Source organism: Canis lupus, chromosome 17 (assembly GCF_003254725.2).
Source record: "Canis lupus dingo isolate Sandy chromosome 17, ASM325472v2, whole genome shotgun sequence".
In the NCBI taxonomy this organism is placed as follows: Eukaryota; Metazoa; Chordata; class Mammalia; order Carnivora; family Canidae; genus Canis; species Canis lupus.
In genome coordinates, this window is record NC_064259.1 from 20,880,887 (window position 1) to 20,900,432 (window position 19,546).

The 19,546-nt window shown below is 48.0% G+C and overlaps 1 protein-coding gene and 1 long non-coding RNA gene across 2 annotated transcripts in view; one reads left to right on the forward strand and one right to left on the reverse strand.

The window, feature by feature from the left end:
* LOC118351093 (uncharacterized) overlaps window positions 1–16,334 on the reverse strand; it is a 32,540-nt gene extending 16,206 nt beyond the window's left edge. Inside the window, exons 1-3 of the long non-coding RNA XR_007403305.1 lie at window positions 16,037–16,334; window positions 12,941–13,031; window positions 9,846–9,904 (exon numbers count right to left, since the gene is read on the reverse strand). This is a non-coding gene — a long non-coding RNA (uncharacterized LOC118351093). The remainder of the gene's footprint in view (window positions 1–9,845; window positions 9,905–12,940; window positions 13,032–16,036) is intronic.
* Window positions 16,335–16,413: 79 nt separating this feature from the next.
* The window catches only part of DPYSL5 (dihydropyrimidinase like 5), a 96,745-nt gene continuing 93,612 nt past the window's right edge, over window positions 16,414–19,546 (forward strand). The window contains exon 1 of the mRNA XM_025454409.3: window positions 16,414–16,759. The gene's annotated coding sequence lies outside the window, so the exon portion shown is untranslated. The remainder of the gene's footprint in view (window positions 16,760–19,546) is intronic.

A 19,546-nucleotide genomic window follows, 5' to 3' on the forward strand; every position in this document is an offset into this window, starting at 1 on the left:
AAGATGAATGGATAAAGAAGCTGTGGTCTATGTATACAATGGAATATTCCTCAGCCATTAGAAATGACAAATACCCACCATCTGCTTCAATGTGGATGGAACTGGAGGGTATTATGCTGATTGAAATAAGTCAATCGTAAAAGGACAAACATTATATGCTCATTCATTTGGGGAGTATAAAAAATAGTGAAAGGGAATAAAGGGGAAAGGAGAGAAAATGAGTGGGAAATATCAGGGAGGGAGACAGAACATGAGAGACTCCTAACTCTGGGAAACGAACAAGGGGTGGTGGAAAGGGAGGTGGGCGGGGGGTGGGGGTTGAGGTGACTGGGTGACGGGCACTGAGGGGAGAACTTGACGGGATGAGCACTGAGTGTTATGCTATATGTTGGCAAATCGAACTCCAATAAAAAATATACAAAAACAAATAAATAAAACATAAAAAGAAAGACCATATTGATAAGGAATCTTCTATGTTCCAAGGGCTTTCATGTGAGCAGATATGCACCTATTCCTCCTGACAGGTCTGAGAGGTGTCAGGATCTCCATCTTCCATACCAGGTAGTCCGTTACCAGTAGGAAGGAAAGTAAGCCTGGTGTGGGACAGCCTCAGGTCTGAACCCCAACTCTGACTGTAGCTCAGTGATGCAGGCAAGTTGCTCATTTCCTCTAAGCCACATAGTCAGCATCTAGGGGTAGGAGAAACTTCTCACTGGATATTGTGAGGGCCGAACACATTGGTGTGGGGGACACACCTGCCACCCCAAAGTGACAGCTGCTATTATCCTTATGGTTCCACAGCCATGTGTTCAGGGAGGCTGAGGAGCCGCAGCAGAAAGGGAGCTTGAGCAGTAGACAGACCCAAATCACTGGAACGACCAGCACCAGGAGTGGACACTCTGCTTCCAACTGATGTGATGTGGGGTCCAGGCGTGAATGGTCAAAAAAGAATTCTTGAGATGTTTTTGGTGCAAAAAAGGTTGGGTTTTTTAAATTTTATTTTTAATTTTTTTTTTTGGATTTTATTTATTTATTTGAGAGAGAGAGAGAATGAGGGGGGAGGATCAGAGGGAAAAGCAAACTCCCCGATGAGCAGGAAGCCCGATGTAGGACTCCATGATCATGACCTGAGCAAAAGGCAGACGCTTAACTGACTGAGCCACCCAGGTGCCCCAAAAAAGGTGGTTTTATTAAAGCACAGGGACAGGACCCATGGGCAGAAAGAGCTGCACTGGGATTGTGAGGAGCCATTGGTTGTATACTTTTAAGTTGTGGAGTGACAGACAAAGGAAGTTTCCAAAAAGATTTCCATACATCAAAGAAGACTTACAGGATCCCAGAGGCCTAGCTATGGTCAAACTAAGGTTTTTCTGCCTCTAGCAAAGCATTAGCATTAAGAGTGTCGGGGGTTCCTGGAGGAATGCCATACTCTGCCTGTCTCAAGTATTTGTCAATGGGCTGTAAGTTGTAAAGAAATTTCATTTTGTCTACATTTCCTTTTGCCTCTGTTCTCCACATCACCAAGCAAGGAGCACAGCCACGAAACAGAGTGTTGGCCTTGGAAAGGTCTTCCCAGCTAGCCCTGGGCTACGTGAGGATGGCTCGGGGGACAGCAGTCTCGGGGGCCAGGACGCGGTGGGGCTCAGGGGTTTAAGCAATTCCGAAAGGTTGTCACAAGCTATTGAGTAAAATTGGTCACCCTCAGTTCCACAGCAGAGAGACGAATCTGCCGTGACATCTTGAATTTATTCGGGGCTTTTCTGCCAAGGAGATCACAGCACATCAAAACAATTTCTACAAACCTTTCTGAGAAAGAAGCCAGTGGAGAAAGAACCCATTTCCCCTAGGAGCCATGATGACATCAGTCATAATCTCTGGAATTATATAATTCTTTACGATTTACAAAAGGCTTTTGCATATCTCCCCAGGGGCATGCCAGGAAGTGGACAGGTGAGATTGACCCCATGTTACGGATGGGTAAATGGGAGCCCAGGGAGCTTGAGTGCCTCTCCAAAGTGAGGGCATCGCTGCATGCGGTGTTAGTTCTGCACAGACCCCCGGCAGGGCCCAGTCCCCAAGGCCTTTGTATCAAGCAGCTCTGAGGATTCCACAAGCACTTTCTCTCCGAATCCCAAGGAGCCAGTGCTGACCACAATGGAAGCGGCCCCCTGCAGTGTGGGTGGGGATGGAGGGCCAGGGCTGTCCTGGCCTAGGGGCTCTGGGACCCCAGCCCTCCCCAGACTGAGGCTGTCCTCCATACATTGCCATGTCAGGTATTTTCTCCTTGGCAGGGTGGCCCCCAGATTCCTCTGTGTTCTCAATGCCCTCTCCCTTCCCTCTCCCTTCCCCCAGGACCCACCTTTTCCAATCCTACACCCCCATCACCCCTCTGCTTTCAGCTGCTTGCCCTTCATGGGACATTTCTCCTCATCTACAAACTTGGCCGGGGCTATGTCCTGAAGCTGGAAGAAACCTTCTCGGATCCTGCCAGTCCTCCTCTTAGCCCCTGTCCACCTGCCTGGGCCCCCTCCTCTCCCTGCCAGGCTTCCCCTGGCCTCCACCCAGCGCTACTCCTGAGCCGGCAAGCGGACCTCCACCTTCTCCCTTTCCTGCAACTGCTCGCCGCACACCAGTCTCATTCTGGGGTGTCTCCCACTGCAGGTGCTGTGCCGGCCATCCTTGAACTCACCTTGAGAGAAGGGTACCGTCAGCACCCCGTTACAGGCAAGGCAGCCAAGACTCACTCAGCGTTGGGGTTGGAGCTCCTAACAGCGAGACTCTGAAGACCCTGAAGCTGGAGCTCCCCTTTCTGCCACAGCCCCTCAGGTTGGGCCTCTCCCTACCCTTGGCAGCCTCCCCTCCCCAGCTCCCCTGCCCCAAGTGTCCCAAGGTGCCCTCCTTTGTCCCTCTGCACTCATTCCTACACTCTCCCAGGCTTCAGCTTGATGTGATTTTTTTTTTTTAAGATTTTATTTATTCATGAGAGTCACACAGAGAGAGGCAGAGGCATAGGCAGAGGGGAGCCCAATACGGGACTCGATCCCAGGACCCTCAGATCATGCCCTGAGCCAAAGACAGACACTCAACCACTGAGCCACCCAGATGCCCCTTGATGTGATTTTTGATGTAGTGTTTTGAATGCTGGTGTGTTGGTGGGGTCAAGAGCCACCGGCCAAGAAAAAATTCTTGAGATGTCTTTGGTGCATAGAGGTGGTTTTATTAAAGCACAGGAATAGGACCCGTGGACAGAAAGAGCTGCTGCCGTTGCTGCCTCCTGCTGCCCTGAGATTGTGAGGAGCAACTGATTATATACCTTGGGGTGGGGTGGGGTATACTTCCTTTAAAGATAAAGGAAGTTCCAAAAGGACTTTCATATGTTAGAGAAGACTTGGGTTCCTGGAGGAAATGTTGTGATCTGCCTATCTCAACTATTTGTCAATGGGCTGCAGGTTTTAAGGACATTTAATTTTATATACATTTCCTTCTCCTTTGTTTCCCACATTATCCCCCCCCCCCCACCCTCAACAATTTTGACCCTTAAATCTTTAAGATCGTTGAGTGTGGGAGGCCTCATCTTCTCTAACTTCTTCCTGCTGGACAAAGGCATAGAGATGTCCATACCTTTGGGTCAAAATTGGTCAGCTGGGGAATTTATATCTAGGAGTTACCAAAGGCAGAGGCAGCCAATCTAAGGTAGACAACATATATGAACCCCCTTGATGTTCATCTGGAAGTTAGGGTAATGAAAGAATCTTGGCACCAGCCAGGGAGACACCAGAAAAGATAACAGAAAAAGGTTAGTATTATAATAAGATAGAGACCTCTGAATAAAAAAGACCTTTGATAGTGAACTAAAATTTTTCTCCAGTTCTTTATTGTGGTTTGGAGAGAAATTTGAGATCTTCCATGGTTCACAGGAATAAGAAGACACATTAGTCTGCTCATTGGTTTCCTGTGAAGGGGATACAGGTTTTTATTCTAGATATAGGAGCCTATAAAGAGCATCCCTCTAATTTTACTTAGAGGGAGTACATAATATGACCTGGTGGGACCCTTCTGTCTTGGAATTAAATCCCCTGCTGTATCAGACTTTCAATCCTTTAAATAAACCATGTCTCCAGGGTTTACACGGGGTGGGTTGCTAGTGACTGTCAGATCAGGTTGAAGGAGGATATGGTTTGCATATTCATTTAGAGATTTATGAATTAACTCGGCCTCAAGTGAATAATTTAATAGAGCATTATAGTCTCTCCATCTATTGACAGGTCTGCAATGAAAAAAGGTTTTCCACATGATAACTTAAAGGGACTTAACCCTGTTGGTTGTTTGGAGGCAATCCTCATTTGGAGAAGCCAGTAAAAGAGTAATCCAGTTTTCTTAAGTCTAAATGCTTAGTTGGTAAGATGCTGCTTTAAGATGTGGTTAGCCTTTTCCACCTTTACAGAGGATTGTAGGTGCCAGGCCGAATGTCAATAGTAATTAATTTTTTTTATTTAGGGATCCCTGGGTGGCGCAGCGGTTTGGCGCCTGCCTTTGGCCCAGGGCGCGATCCTGGAGAACCGGGATCGAATCCCACGTCGGGCTCCCGGTGCATGGAGCCTGCTTCTCCCTCTGCCTGTGTCTCTGCCTCTCTCTCTCTCTGTGTGTGACTATCATAAATAAATAAAAATTAAAAAAAATTTTTATTTAAAATCAATTAACATACAGTGTATATTAGTTTCAGAGGTAGAGTTTAGCAAATCATCAGTTGCATGTAACACCCAGTGCTCATTACCTGAAGTGCCCTCCTTAATGCCCATCACCCAGTTACTCCCTCCACCCTCCTCCCCTCCAGCAATCTTCAGTGTGTTTCCTTGGTTTGTCTCCCAATAGTAATTAATTTTTAAGGCCCGAGCTATTTGCTGAGTTATTTGTGCAATAAAAGATGGTCTGTTGTCACTTTGTAGGGACCAAGGGAGTCCCAATCTAGGGACAATTTCCCTTAGCAAAGTCTTTGTTACCTCAGTGGCCTTTTCTGTTCTACAAGGGAAAGTCTCCATCCATCCAGTAAAAAGTGTCTACATAAACCAGTAAGTATTTATATCTGTTACATGATGACATTTGCATAAAATCTAATTTCCAGTACTCCCCAGGATATGTCCCCCACCTTTGGATTAGCCTTAAAAGTGGGGGAGGTATGTGAATAGCACCCTCTGGTAGTGATTAAGTTAATTCAATGAAGGGTTGTTTGTTTGTTTGTTTTTTTAAAGATTTTATTTATTTGTTCATGAGAGACACAGAGAGGGAGGCAGAGACATAGGCAGACGGAGAAGCAGTCTCCCTGTGGGGAGTCTGACCAAGGACTTGATCCCAGGGCCAGGCAGACACACAACTACTAAGCCACCTAGTCACTCCCATTGAGGGGGTTTTTAATGCTTTATTCCAGGGCCTTTTTATCCAAATGAGTAGTCTGGTGCATGCGCTGCCTATGTTTCCATTGGGTACCTTCAGGTATAAAGATTTTTCCTCTATCATTTATAAACCAGTCCTGTGCATTTTTTTTTTTTTTTTTTTGAAAATCCCCATTCCAGGGCTACTCAGGTCTCTTGATCTGAATAGACTGGGGATGTATCTTTTATTGGTGTCAAGACTGGTATGAGACTCAGTATATGCAGGCTTTGAGCAGCCTGCCTCACTGCATAGTCTGTGAGGTTATTCTCTTTAGATTCTATGGCCCTGTCCTTTTGATGTCTCCTGAGATGAATTACAGCCACCTTGTTGGGTTCATGTACAGCCCATAAGAAATCTACTATTTTAGGCCCATATTTAAGGGGAGAGTTATGACTTTATAATAGCCCCCTCTCTTTCCAGATTGACCCATGCACATGTAGGACTAGGAAGGCATATTTAGAGTCAGGATAGATATTGATTCTGAGGCCCTTTGCCAATTGTAAAGCACAAGTGAGAGCTGTTAACTCTGCTTTCAGGGAAGATGCATTTGCTGGAAGAGCTTTAGCTTCAATAGTCTGAGTTAGACTGACTATTGTATACCAAGCTTTTCTTATCCCCTTTTCCATGAAACTACTGCCATCAGTAAACCAGCTGTCATCTGTGATATCAATAGGAGAATCTTTTTAAGTGTGATGGGCTAGAATAAACAAGATCAATAATCTCTGAAGAGTTATGTTCTATAGAAGTATGATGGCCAGGGGGATCCCTGGGTGGCTCAATGGTTTAGCGCCTGCCTTTGGCCCGGGGCGGGATCCTGGAGTCCCGGGATCAAGTCCCGCGTTGGGCTCCCTGCGTGGAGCCTGCTTCTTCCTCTGCCTGTGTCTCTGCCTCTCTCTCTCTATGTCTATCATGAATAGATAAATAAATCATTTTTAAAAAATGAAGTAATTAAAAGAAGTATGATGGCCAGTTCCAAGCATAAGGGTAGCTGGGTCTGATATTTTTTTATTTTTATTTTTTAAGATTTTATTTATTTATTTGAGAGAGTGCATGAGCAGCGGGGAGGAGCAGAAGGAGAGCTCTGCTCCCTGCTGAGCAGAGAGCTGGATTCAGGGCTCCATCCCAGGACTCTGGGATCATGACCTGAGCCAAAGGCAGGTGCTTAACCGACTGAGCCACCCAGGTGCCCCTAAATCTGGCAGATATTAAGAACCACTTTAGGTGTGTTTAAAAGCATAGCCTCGTATTTAGTAATTTGCCCTCCACACACTCCACCCCCACCCCTGTTATCCATTGATGGTCTTTAGACTCTAAAACATTTTGGACCTGGTGTGAGGTCATCACAGTTAGGGACTGTCCCATAGTAAGTTTTGAAGCTTCCTCTGTCAGGAAGGCAGTTGCAGCCACTGCTCAGAGGTGAGCCGGCCACACTTGGGCTATATTGTCAGGTGGCTTAGAAAAATAGCCCGCTGGTCTTGTTTCATTTCCTAATATTTGGGTAAGAACTCCCAAAGCTTGGCCCTGTTTCTCTGCCCTATATAAAGTGAAAGGTTTTTCTAAATTTGGTAGATCCAAGGCTGGGACTGATAGGAGCTTAGTTTTTAAGGTTCTGAAAGCCATCCGCTGGGATTTAGTACAGAGTAAAGGTTCTTCATCAGGACCTTTAGCTGAATCATACAATGGCTTGACTATGAGCCCAAATCCAGGAATCCAGAGGTGGCAAAAGCCTGCCATGGCTTGGAAAGTTCGGAGTTGTTTCTTAGTATTTGAGGGCTCAAGATCTAATATAGACTTTCTTCAGGGCACCTGAGTGGCTCAGTAGTTGAGCATCTGCTTCTGGCTTAGGTCATGATCCTGGGGTCCTGGGATCAGGTTTCCGCGGGGAGCCTGCTTCTCCCTCTGCCTATGTCTCTGCCTCTCTGTGTGTCTCTCATGAATAAATAAGTAAAATCTTTAAAAATAAAAAGAATAGGGCAGCCCTGGTGGCGTAGCGGTTTAGCACTGCCTGTAGCCAGGGGTGTGATGCTGGAGACTCGGGATCGAGTCCCACGTTGGGCTCCCTGAATGGAGCCTGCTTCTTCCTCTGCCTGTGTCTCTGCCTCTCTCTGTGTGTGTCTCTCATGAATAAATAAATAAAATAAAATCTTAAAAAAAATAAAAAGAATAATAAGATAGTTTTGTTTTGTTTTTTTTTTTAAATATTAGTAGATAGAATACAGCGGCCTGGTGTTAGTTCACATCCCAAATATTTTACTTTCTGCTTAGATATTTGTGCCTTTTTAGGGGAGACATGATAGCCTCTGTCTGCCAAGCAATTAAGTAAGGTTACAGAATTTTTATCAGACGTTTCCTTTGTAGGACTACAGATTAAAATGTCATCCACATATTGAATTATAGTCCCTTGAGGTGAAGTGATATCGCAGAGGTCTTTGCTAAGTGCAGCCCCCCTCCCCACCCTCCACCCTCAATAAGTGAGGACTGTCTCTAAATCTCTGTGGCAAGACTGTCCACATTAATTGTGAGGGCTTGAAGGTCAGGCCCATTCAAAGGCAAATCATGGCTGCCCTTCCCCCACTAAAGGGATGCAAAAGAAGGTGTTTTTTAAATCAAGGGTCATAAACCAGTTAGCATCCCCAGGGACCTGGCTGAGAATAGTATATGGACTTGGTACTATGGGATGAATAGGTACAACTGCTTCATTTATGGCCCTTAGATCTTACACAATTCCATATTCTCCACTTGGGTTTTTTACTGGTAAAAGAGATTGACATGGTTTTAAAATACCATGTTTGAAAAACTTAACAGTGAGTGGTTGTAATCCAATCTTTGCCTCAGGTCTTGGGGGGTATTGTCTTTTATGAAGTATAGCAGTTGGGTCTTTTAAGGTCACTTTAGGAGCACCTGGGTGGCTCAGTTGGTTAAGGTCTGCCTTCAGCTCAGGTCATGATCCTAGGATCCTGGGATCCTAGGCAGGCTAAGCAAGGAGCCTGCTTCTCTCTCTCCCTCCACTGTTCCCCCTGCTTGTGCTGTCTGGCACTCTCTCTATCTCTCTCTCTGTCAAAAGGAAAGAAAGAAAGAAAGAAAGAAAGAAAGAAAGAAAGAAAGAAAGAAAGAAAGAAGCAGGCTAAGCAAGGAGCCTGCTTCTCTCTCTCCCTCCACTGTTCCCCCTGCTTGTGCTGTCTGGCACTCTCTCTATCTCTCTCTCTGTCAAAAGAAAAAGAAAGAAAGAAAGAAAGAAAGAAAGAAAGAAAAGAAAAGAAAAGAAAAGAAAAGAAAAGAAAAGAAAAGAAAAGAAAAGAAAAGAAAAGAAAAGAAAAGAAAAGAAAGAAACTAGGGAAGACTTTTTCCTTGCCTCTTGTGGTTCCTGGCAATCCTTGGTGGTCATTGGTTTATAGGCATCACTCAGCCTCCATCATCACATGGCATTCTCCCTGTGTATCTGTGTCTAAATTTCTCCCTTATGAGGCATTAGGATTTCTTTTTTTTTTAATATAAATTTTTATTTATTTATGATAGTCACACAGAGAGAGAGAGAGAGAGAGAGGCAAAGACACAGGCAGAGGGAGAAGCAGGCTCCATGCACCGGGAGCCCGACGCGGGATTCAATCCCGGGTCTCCAGGATTGCACCCTGGGCCAAAGGCAGGCGCCAAACCGCTGCGCCACCCAGGGATCCCGGCATTAGGATTTCAAAATATGAAATTGAGGGATTGGGGATGCAAACATTCAGCCTATAGCAGAACCCAGGCTTAGAAAGATCCTTTCATGGATTTTACTTCCAGGAACCCCACCAGGTTCTCATGGTAAAGACTGGAGAAGATCCCCTTTATGTTTCTGGCATGGTAATCATGTGGAAATAAGCCCAGAGAGTTCTTCATAATAAGAGCCATACAAGGGAAACCTTCCCAGAGTTCTTCTCTTACCTGAAGGAAGAGCAATTAGCCAGCTCTGACCCTGTCTATCCTCCCTGTCTCATGTAAGAGAGGGGAGGAAAAAAGGCTGAGAAATGCTTCTGAAGGCCACAGCCCAGGGACTCAGGGATACTAAAAAAATGAGATTTAATCCTAATATTATGGAACGCTTCCCTTCCCAACACCTTTCCGCCACATCAACAGACTTCAGGATAGTAACAGTAGATTATAATTGGGAAAGTTGCAAATCACAGAGTCTGTTCAAGAAGCAATTCTCAGGGAAACCCAAAGATAAAAGGGGAAGAAAAAACAAGGAAACTAGAGGAAACAAGCCTGTGGCACTCACAGCCATAGCAATTACTAAATACAGCCCATCTCCTGCCCAGATTAACACAAAGCCTTAGACTAAAAACCTACTTACCTCAGTTTCTCTTACCTGATTCATCATGTCTGGCTTTCAACAAAAATTTACAAGCCATGTTTTAAAAAGCATGAAAGAAGGATACCTGGCTGGCTCAGTGGGTGGAGCACGTGACTCCTGATCTCGGGGTTGTGAATTCAAGCCCTGTGTTGGGTGGGTGTGTAGAGATTACTTAAATAAATAAAACTTTTTAAAAAAGCATGAAAGAATATCATCTGAAGAGACAAAGGAAGCATCAGAACCACACTCAGCTATGATATAGAATGATGAGATAGGGAATTTAAAATAATAATGATTGTTATGTTAAGGCTCTAATGGATAAATAGACAACAAACAAGAACAGATGGGGACTGCAAGCAGAGAGATAGAAACTCTAAGAAAGAATCAAAAAGAAGTACTAGGAAGAAACAGCGTAACAGAAGTGAAGAATATCTTTGATGGGCTCATCAGTAGACCTAACTAACACAGCTGAGGAAAAATCAGTGTGCTTGAAAAGATGCCAATAGCAATTTCTCAAACTAAATGCAGGGAGAAAAAAATGAAAAAACAACAGAGAATATGCAAGCATGTGGGACAATTCCAAGTGCTCTGAGACACTAACTTTTTTTTTTTTTTTAATATTTTTATTTATCCATTCATGAGAGACCCAGAGAGAGAGGCAGAGGGAGAAGCAGGCTCCCTGTGGGACTCAATCCAGGGACTTGGGGGGATCATGCCCTGAGGCAAATGCTCAACTGCTGAGCCACCCAGGCATGCCCAGACACTGGAGACAATGTAACTTTGAAGAGCAGGACGCATGGCTCTCTGGGGACCTCACAGAACACCCACCTGGGGGCTTTTCATTGTGAAGGTAAGGAGGCAAACTAGTCAAGGTCAACATAATCACCAAGCTAGACGGGATGGTGCCACTCTGAAAATTACACTACGAATCCCCAAAAACCACTATAGATTTGAGAAAAGGGCAAATGTAAATAAAATGTTTGATAATAGGCAGTGTGGTCTAATGGAACAAATACAGACCCTGAGTTAGACCTAGGTTTTGGTCTGGGCTCTACTCCTTTGAGCTGTTGGACCTTAGGCAAGTCACTTGCCTTTGAGATTCTGTTTCCCTCTTTTTTTAAAAAATATTTTATTTATTTGAGAGACAGAGATAGCGAGAGGGCACAAGCAGGAGAGGAGAGGGAGAAGCAGGCTTCTCGCTGAGCAGGGAGCCTGAGGTAGGGCTGGATCCCAGGACCCTGGGATCATGACCCGAGCTTAAGTCAGACACTCAACTAACTGAGCCACCCGGCACCCCATGTTTCCTTCTTTCATAAAGTGAGTATCGTGATACTTTTCTCACTGGTTTGCTGCAGGGATTAAATGAATCATGTACATAAAGCATACAGGAAATGTTCAATAAAGATTCACTTTAATTCTTATTAAGTTTTGAGTAATGCAACTAAAGAGAAAAAAATAGCCAACTCTTCTGTTGGCTTCATAAAATAATATCAGAAAAAATCAGGTAGAGGCAGTGATGGGTATTTTTTAGTGTTGTATTTCTTTGGACCCATTTTATTTATTTACTTATGATTATGATTTATTTATTTGAGAGAGAGAAACCGAGATAGCACAAATGGAGAGGAAGAGAGAAAAACAGGCTCTCAAAAAAAAAAAAAAAAAAAAAAAAAACAGGCTTTCCTCTGAGTAGGGAGCCCAATGCGGGGGGCTCCATCCCAGGACCCCAGGATCATGACCCCAGCTGAAGACAGACACTTAACCAACTGAGCCACCCAGGTGCCCCTGGCCTCATCTTATAAATGAAAATCCAACTTGGTGGCAGGATGAGGGAATTCTTTCCAATTTCAGCTCATCAGCACTCATCAGGGGTTTAATAAAGCATTGTGCTGTGGAGTGTGACTGGTAGGGAACAAAAAGATGATCAAAGATCTGGCTCTGGGTATCCCTGGGTGGCTCAGTGGTTTAGAGCCTGCTTTCAGCCCAGGGCCTGATCCTGTAGACCCAGGATCGAATCCCATGTCAGGCTCCCTGCATGGAGCCTGCTTCTTTCACTGCCTGTGTCTCTGCCTCTCTCATTGTCTCTCTCTCTCTCTCTCTCTGAGTGTGTGTGTCTTCTGAATAAATAAAAAATCTTAAAAAAAAAAAAAGATCTTGAGTCCCACATCGGGTTCCCTGCATGGAACCTGCTTCTGCCTATGTCTCTGCCTCTCTCTGTGTGTGTGTCTCTTATGAATAAATAAATAAAATCTTAAAAAAAAAAAAAAAGATCTGACTCTTAGAGTAACAGTTTTGTTCTCTGAAGGTGGTTGTATATATTTAAGTTGTTCCTTGTTGTCACTATTATTCTTGCTAATGCCCAGATGAAGTTGACTTGTTAAGGGAGAAAACAGCTTAAAACAAAACCTCTTTATCCTTATCTGAATAATGTTGGCATTGTGAGACCATGCAGTTCATAGGTTCCATGTGGGTGTGAAATAAATGCAAATTTCAAATTATAGATTTCCGCTATGGGGCTAGGATAGCTAGAGTCATCCAGCGATTCTTGCTTTATGTTGGCTTGTGGCTATTCTAGTTCCAAGACAAGACACGCTTTATTTTAAAATTAAACTTTGAAACTTAAAAATAAAAGTGGGGGGACAAGTTTCCTAGGCCAAAAGGAATGATTTAAATTTTTGGAGACCTCATCAGCATTTCAAGAGCAATGATAAGCCACTGGCATTTACTTTGATGTTTTCAGCTCAAGCACAGCCACCCCCCCCCCCCCGTCCACCCCCACCCCCACCCCCCACCCCCCCCCCCCCCCCCACCCCCCCCCCCCCCCACCCCGTCCCCTCCTGTGTCTCAGTGTTGTGCTGGGTGGCCAGAGCTCTGGGACCTGAAAGTCTTTTAGTCTCATTTCCCACTGCTCTTGTTTGTGTATCTGTTTAGCCCTATGCATTTCTTTAAAAATTTTTTTTTGTTTTTTTAAAGCTTTTATTTTTAAGTGATCTCTACACCCAACATGAGGCTTGAACCCAAAACCCTGAGATCAAGAGTAGTACACTCTACCAACTGAGCCAACCTGGCCCCCCTAGCTCTATGCCTTTAGATCTTCTACAAGCATCCTCTCTTGTCTTTCTCTCTCAATGTCCATTTATCCATCTCCCGTCTCGTTTTTGGTTCCTGCCCCGTGGCACTGACCGGAATATAGAAGTTTGACTGCTGGCTCACAATTGTTTTAGTGGCTAAGTAGACTTCACAATGTGTTCTCCATGCTAGGGTTGTCATTGACCTATGAGGGGGGAAAAGGTGAAAAGAGAAGGCCAAGGAAGAAATCTAATACAAACCTCCTTGGGAATGTTGGAGAATACCCTTTCTCAGAGGACACTTCGAGAAGTAACAGGTTGGAACTGCAGAGAAAGGAACATGACTCCTTGAGAGTCATTCATGGTCACCATAGTCTCTGCACTGGAGAGTCAGCTTTCTCTGCTGGGGCAAGAAGGCTCTGCTCTGTATCAGGCAGATGTGTTTTGGAGCCCTGATAATGCTTATTTGGGGTGACTTTTGGGGCAAGTCACTTGACTTCTATTAAGTTTGGACCTCCTCATCTGTAAGAAATGACCAGTGCTATCTGCCCTGTGAAGTTGTAAGGATCCAATGTGTTTCCAAAACACCCACTATTCCTACACTCATTCCCCTCTTATGATAACTCTTCATTTACCCATTATTCAGAAGCTTGTTTTTAAGGTGATTTGGAACCCTAAACACATTTACTCGTAAGAGCCAGTAGCCCTCAGCTTTGAGAAGTCTGGCCCCAACACCAGTCTATCTACTATCCTCTTTGTCTTCAAAGACTTGATTTTCAAGTCATGATGGGTTCCTCTGCTGTCTTCCAAACACTTCCCAGCTCCCCCAACCACAAATTTTTACTTCTTCATCCTGGAATCTCAGACCTCTGCTTAGAATCATCCAGCACATCAATATCCAGGTGAAATCCAAATCAAGCTCCTCCATTTCCTGATGATTTGTTCAGAACTGATTTATCTCTCATCTGAATTCCTATTTTACTTCATCCAAGCTGGTCATATGAGCCTCATAGTAAAAGTCACAACATACTGCTTTTTGTAGCTGTTATAATGGGATTATCATTTTTTTTAAAGAGAGAGAGCATGTACAGGAGTGTGGGGGTGGTGGGGGCAGGAAGAGGGAGAGGAAAAATCTTAAGCAGGCTTGGTGCCTAGTGCAGAGTAAGAGGTTGAGCTCGATCTCATGACCCTGAGATCATGACCTGAGCCAAAATCAAGAGTTGGATGCTTAACTGACTGAGCCACCCAGGTGTCCCAGCAATGTCATATTTTTATATTCCTCACACTATTCCATAACCATTTGTTATTGAATAAATGAATGATTATAGCTACATTTGTTGAGTGTGTGCTATATGCCAGGCAGTGTGCTATGCCCTTTGTGTGTGTGTGTGTGTGTGTGTGTGTGTGTGTGTGCTATGCCCTTTATATGTATTTCCTTATGCAATCATCATGGCAGTTTTAAAAAAATGTGCTATGGGGCAGCCCGGGTGGCTCAGCGGTTTAGCACCGCCTTCAGCCCAGGACGTGATCCTGGAGACCTGGGATCGAGTCCCACGTCAGGCTCCCTGAATGGGGCCTGCTTCTCCCTCTGCCTATGTCTCTGCCTGTCTCTCTCTCTCTCTATGTGTGTGTGTCTCTCATGAATAAATAAATAAAATCTTTAAAAAAAATAAAAATAAAAAAATAAAAAACGTGCTATGATCCTCTAGTTATGTAGGGAGCTAAAGTTCAGATGACATAAGTAACTTTCCCAAGGTCAATTTTCCATAAAGTATAGCAACAATTTCAACCTAGGGATGTATGACTCCAAGACCTATGCCCTTTCTATTTTCCAGGAGAGATAACCTAGATTGAAAGTAAGCAAATAAAGCTAAAATCAAATACTGGGGACATTTACCGCCTCAGGTTTAGATGAGACGTTCAACAATGTTCCTAGCAGACAGATGACCTCAAGGCTGCTCTTTCTCTTACAAGGGAAGTTAGGTCCAGGAAGAGCAAAGGAGGGAGTCCAAATTTGAGGTCCATTAAATGTTGCAAAAAACGTTTCCTCCACTAGAGGACTCCCTCCCCCGAGGCAAAAAGTGCAGCTTCCAAGGGATCCAGCTATTGACAGCCTGTAAGGAGGGCGGCTTCACTCCACCTCCCTGAGGCTCAATCCATTTTGCCTAAATCCCTAGGTCCCTGCAGAGCCTGGCCAGCCTGTGAATCCCTAGGGCAGTGCCCTAAACTGAAGCAGTGGGAGGACAAGCCCCTCTCTCCAAGTTTTCACAGCCACATCCTGGGCTCCCTGGATTAGGGATGCTTTGGTGTAGGCCCTAGGTTCATCTGGGGGCTCCTTTCATAAACTCAGGATGTGTGGGGCAGGGGGCTGAATAGTAAACCTTCCTCCTTGGAGAAGCAGACTCAGTGTGAATAATCCAGCAGGGCACTCCCCAAATGCCAGCCTGGCCTGCTCCAGGCCCTGAGCCCTTGGCAAAGGATGGCAGTGAAAGTGGTCCGTAGACACCTCACTTTGCAGGCTCTGCCACCATGCCGCCCCTGTGGGTTTTGTTGAGAAGAGGAGTGGGGCATCCTCCGGAGAAGTAAAGCACCATTTTGGTTGAAAATAACTTGTAGAGAGGTGTGAACTACCTCTCTGGCTGTGGCTGCGCAGGCAAGGTGGCTGGGAACTCCCTCAACTTCACCTCGTCTCTCAAGCTGGGAGGAGACGGTTTCTGCAGTAACCCATTGGGGTTCCCGGGAGGGACTCTGGATGGGGTTGGAGGTGAGAACTCATTGGTGCATTTTAATCAATAGAAACGGCTTTGAAGTGACATTAAGTGAAAAGAAGCAAATTACTAAATCACAGCTAAGCTATTATTACAACTACATAAAAGATTACAGTAAAGGCTTAAGAGGGGTTTAGGGAGGTGGTACTAAGGCCTGATAATCCTCCCTCTCCTTTTCTAGATTTGTTGATTTAGTTAATTTATGTTTAAAACGTGAAGAAAAAAAGGTGAGTGTAAATTGAGTCATAAAACATTTCCAAACACTTCACTATGTCCTGAAAGAAGGTGTCAGAAACAGGACAGGTGGCTGGACCTGAGAGCTCTGGATGGAGCAGCTCTAGCTCAGAGCAGCCCAGAGAATGAACCCGGGGTTCGAGTCCCCGGCGGGGGCAGATGCGAACTTGGTTGGCCCTGAGTGGCCGTCCACTGTGTACTGTACCTACGTGAGGATATTTTTCTCTAACGTCCACCCCGCCCGCTCCAGCGTGCGACCTCGCCGAGCGCCCGCTTCGAAGGCGTCGTACTGGGTCCGGGAGGGAAGCCGGCGGCAAAGGGCAGGCCCGGCAGCCACCGGGTGAGGCGGCCGGGGCATTGTTTCAGCCCCTCGGGTGGGGTCGTGCAGGGGGAGGGGAGGTGCTGTGTCTTCGGGACCCGCCCCAGAGCCCTCCCAGGGGACTCGTGCATCAGCGCGTCTCAGCGCCGGGGCTTTGTGAAGGGCCGTGGGTCACCATGGAAACCCAAAGGCACGCGGAGGAGGGCGCGAGGGGGGTCGGCGGGTTCTCGGGCCTCACTCTCCTTCCCCTCTCGGACCCCGGCCCTGCAGCAGGGCCTGTCGGGAGTTGTAGTCCCAAGGCGGCGGCCGCGCGCGGCGGCGAAGATGCGGGGCGCCGCCTGTGCCCGCCTCCCCCTAACCTGCTAGCGCGAGGTGGGGAGCGCTGGAGAGGAGGCGTCGGGTCGGTGATTGGCCGAGGCCGCCTCCAGCCCCCACCCACGTCCCCTCCCCAGCTCCCGGCTTCCGACTCCAGCGCCGCGCGCTCCAAGGCGGCGATCGAGCGAGCGCGCGTGCAGCCGCCGCCGCCCTGAGCACCCGCAGCTCCCGCGCCGCGGCGAGACCGAGGAGAGACGGACCGACCGACGGACCCTCGCAGCCGCAGCATCCCGGAGGAGTGCGTGATGGCGGGGCGGGCGGTGGGCTCATTTTCCCCGGGCTGGGACATCCTTCTCACGGCCTCCGTTTCTCTGGGAGGCGCACAAAAGGGCAGGGATAGGGGTGCACCCAGGGACCCGGCCTCAGGGGACGCGGCGGGAGGTGTGGTTTGGGATTGGGGCGGCCATCGGGGCTAAACTGGGGTCGAGATCGGGCCCTCTTTGTACGCCCACAGAGCTCCGTGCAGTGCCTTGCTCATAGTAGGCGTTTCGAGCGTGCTCGTGGGATTGCAAAGAACTGGGGTGAGAAGACGGCTTGGTTGAAGGGCTTTCACTCTTAGCACACAGTAGGCGCCCAGCCTCGCTCGTCGAGGTGCACTGAATGGCTGGAAGCCTGGGCGGGGGCTTCTCTGGCTACGGGCCCGTCCTGCCCGAATCCCTGGATGGTCGCTGCCCGTGGCCCCCCGCTACCACCGGTGCACACACCCTGCGTCCATTTCGCCTCCGGGTTGGGATTTGCCCAGCCTGGACCGGACCCGACGGCCCGTTCCACCCGTCTGGCCAACGCGGCGGTGCCTAAGGACAATTCGCCTGCTGCCTCCGAGGCACCTGCCCGAACCACAAAGGCCGCCTGTGGCTGCCCGGCCCAGAGCGAGCGCCGAGCTGGGTGCCTTCGCCGGGTGCCTTCGCCGGGTGCCTTCGCTGGAGCCCAGTGCGGGAGCTCTCCCCGCAGCAGCGGTCTTGGCGGGCGACCGACATCGACGCCCCAGGCCGGGGAGGGGCAAGAGCCGGAGCCAGACAGAAGCTGGGACGGAGAGAGGCGGACGCCAGGCCTCAGTCTGAGCAAAGATGGGGAGATGGGAAAGCTGGGTGGGGACAGGTGGACCGAGTCCGGGGAGAGAGGCAAGTGGAGACCAGGGTTTGAGGAGCAAAGAGAGGGGGCGGGGGGCGGGCCTGAAGAGGGAGGGAAGGAGTGCGGTGCAGGTGGCGCGAGGCGGGGCGAGTCTGGGGCTGATGAAGAATGAGGATGGGATGGGAGGAGAGATGCTGGAGGGTGGAGACCGCCGGGGTTTGCGGAGGGTAGACGCCTGGGGGGAGGAGATCCGCGCGGGCAGGGGGAGGGTCCCTCTGGGGAGGGAGGTCTCCCGGGGGAGGGAGGAGGCGCGGGCGGCTGGGAGGCGAGTCCCGGGCCTGAAGACCCTAAGCTCCAGGCGTGCAGCCTGGCGGTCCAGGTGGCCAGCTGGGCGTGGCCCTTGGACAGGCGACAGACCCAGGATGGCGGATCCGAGACGGGGCTGAGCTGTCCCCACCAGGAGCTTTGTCTCCCGGCCTGACACAGCCCGTGGGGACTCGCTTCAGGTTTTGCGATAATCCGCAGCGCCGCAGGCACACCCTTTTCTTCTCGGGGCTGAAAGGCTTGGTCCAGTGGCAGATGCTGGCTGGGAGGCGGGATGGGGGACGTCTCCCGCCCGAGAGACCTGGAGAACAATAGCCGCCCCTGGTATCCTCCGGATCCCGCACTAGGCCCCCCCTCCCCCGAACTCAAGTGTGCAGTTTTCTGGTGCAGAAAATGCTCCCGTAGAAATCTCTGGGCAAGCCCTCGTCTTTGGGGGTTTATCTTGGAGCACCAACCCCTGCATTAATTCCCTGGTGTGAGTCGCGCGTCCCCCCAGACTGTGGGTCGGGCAGGAAGCCGCCGCCACCGGCTTTGATGCCTGCTGGCCTCCGCGTCGCCTCCTGCCTCCTGCTGTTGACCAGCAGCCCAGACGGCGTGGTGGCCCCGCGGCGACCTGGTGATTGCCTCCGTGCAGGGCGAGTTCCCTCGGGCGGTTGGCTTTGTCTGCTGAGGCCGGCCACGTCTAAGGTCTGCTGTTATTCACAGAGGGAGCAGTCAGGGTTGGTGGGGATTGCGGTGAAATCGGGAGAAGTGGTTTTGGAGATTGATTACCCGCCAAGGGTGCGGCTCCTGGCTTTTAGAGCCTGCAGCCAGGGGACCAAAGCTTCCCATTGCCAGTGACCACACCCAAACCAGTGTGTCCATCCTTTTGCATATTTTGCCCATATTGCCTGCTGACCTAAGATGGGGATGGCTCTGTGATAGGAGGTGGCTGCTTGCCCATGGGAAAGCAGATGAACAGAAATGGAAACACAAAACAAGGATTCAACACAGCTTTCCATGCACTCATAGTCTTGCTGGCGGTGTAAGCATCTTTCATGTCAGGCTGCAGCATCTTGACATGTGAAAGGACTGCCCAATCCTAAAATTCTGTTTTAGAGATTTCCCTTGATCATTGTTTAGCTTATATTAAAGGTGACTCTTAAGCATAGGGTTTATACTTTTAAATTGTCATTCATTTAATAAAAAGGTGGGAAGGGAGGGCAAGGCAGAAGCATTTTTATTCCAAGAGTGAAGGAAGCAAGGATAAAAGAGAGCATCATAGGGACTAATCATTGAGACTTATATTTGCCATTAAGTTAACTGACGAGCCTTTGGCTCTGTCGTGAAACCCCAGGATTTTCTTTCTTAACCAGGTTGATGCATAAGGCTGTGATGTCACTGTTGGCTCTTGTCCAGAACATTTGATAGTTGCCAACCTGAAGGCCTCCTATCTGGAGTATACTGAGCGGCCACAGGAAAACAGCAGTAGACTGTATCTTACTGCTTTTCAAGGATGGTGTTTTGAGGTGGTGCCTCTCAGAATTTACAAAACTGGTCTGAAAGGATTAGCTGGAATGTTGTTCACTGGATGTTTTAAGCTAAGCGAATAGACCTATCTATCTCTGGAGTAGATGAAAACCAGGAATCT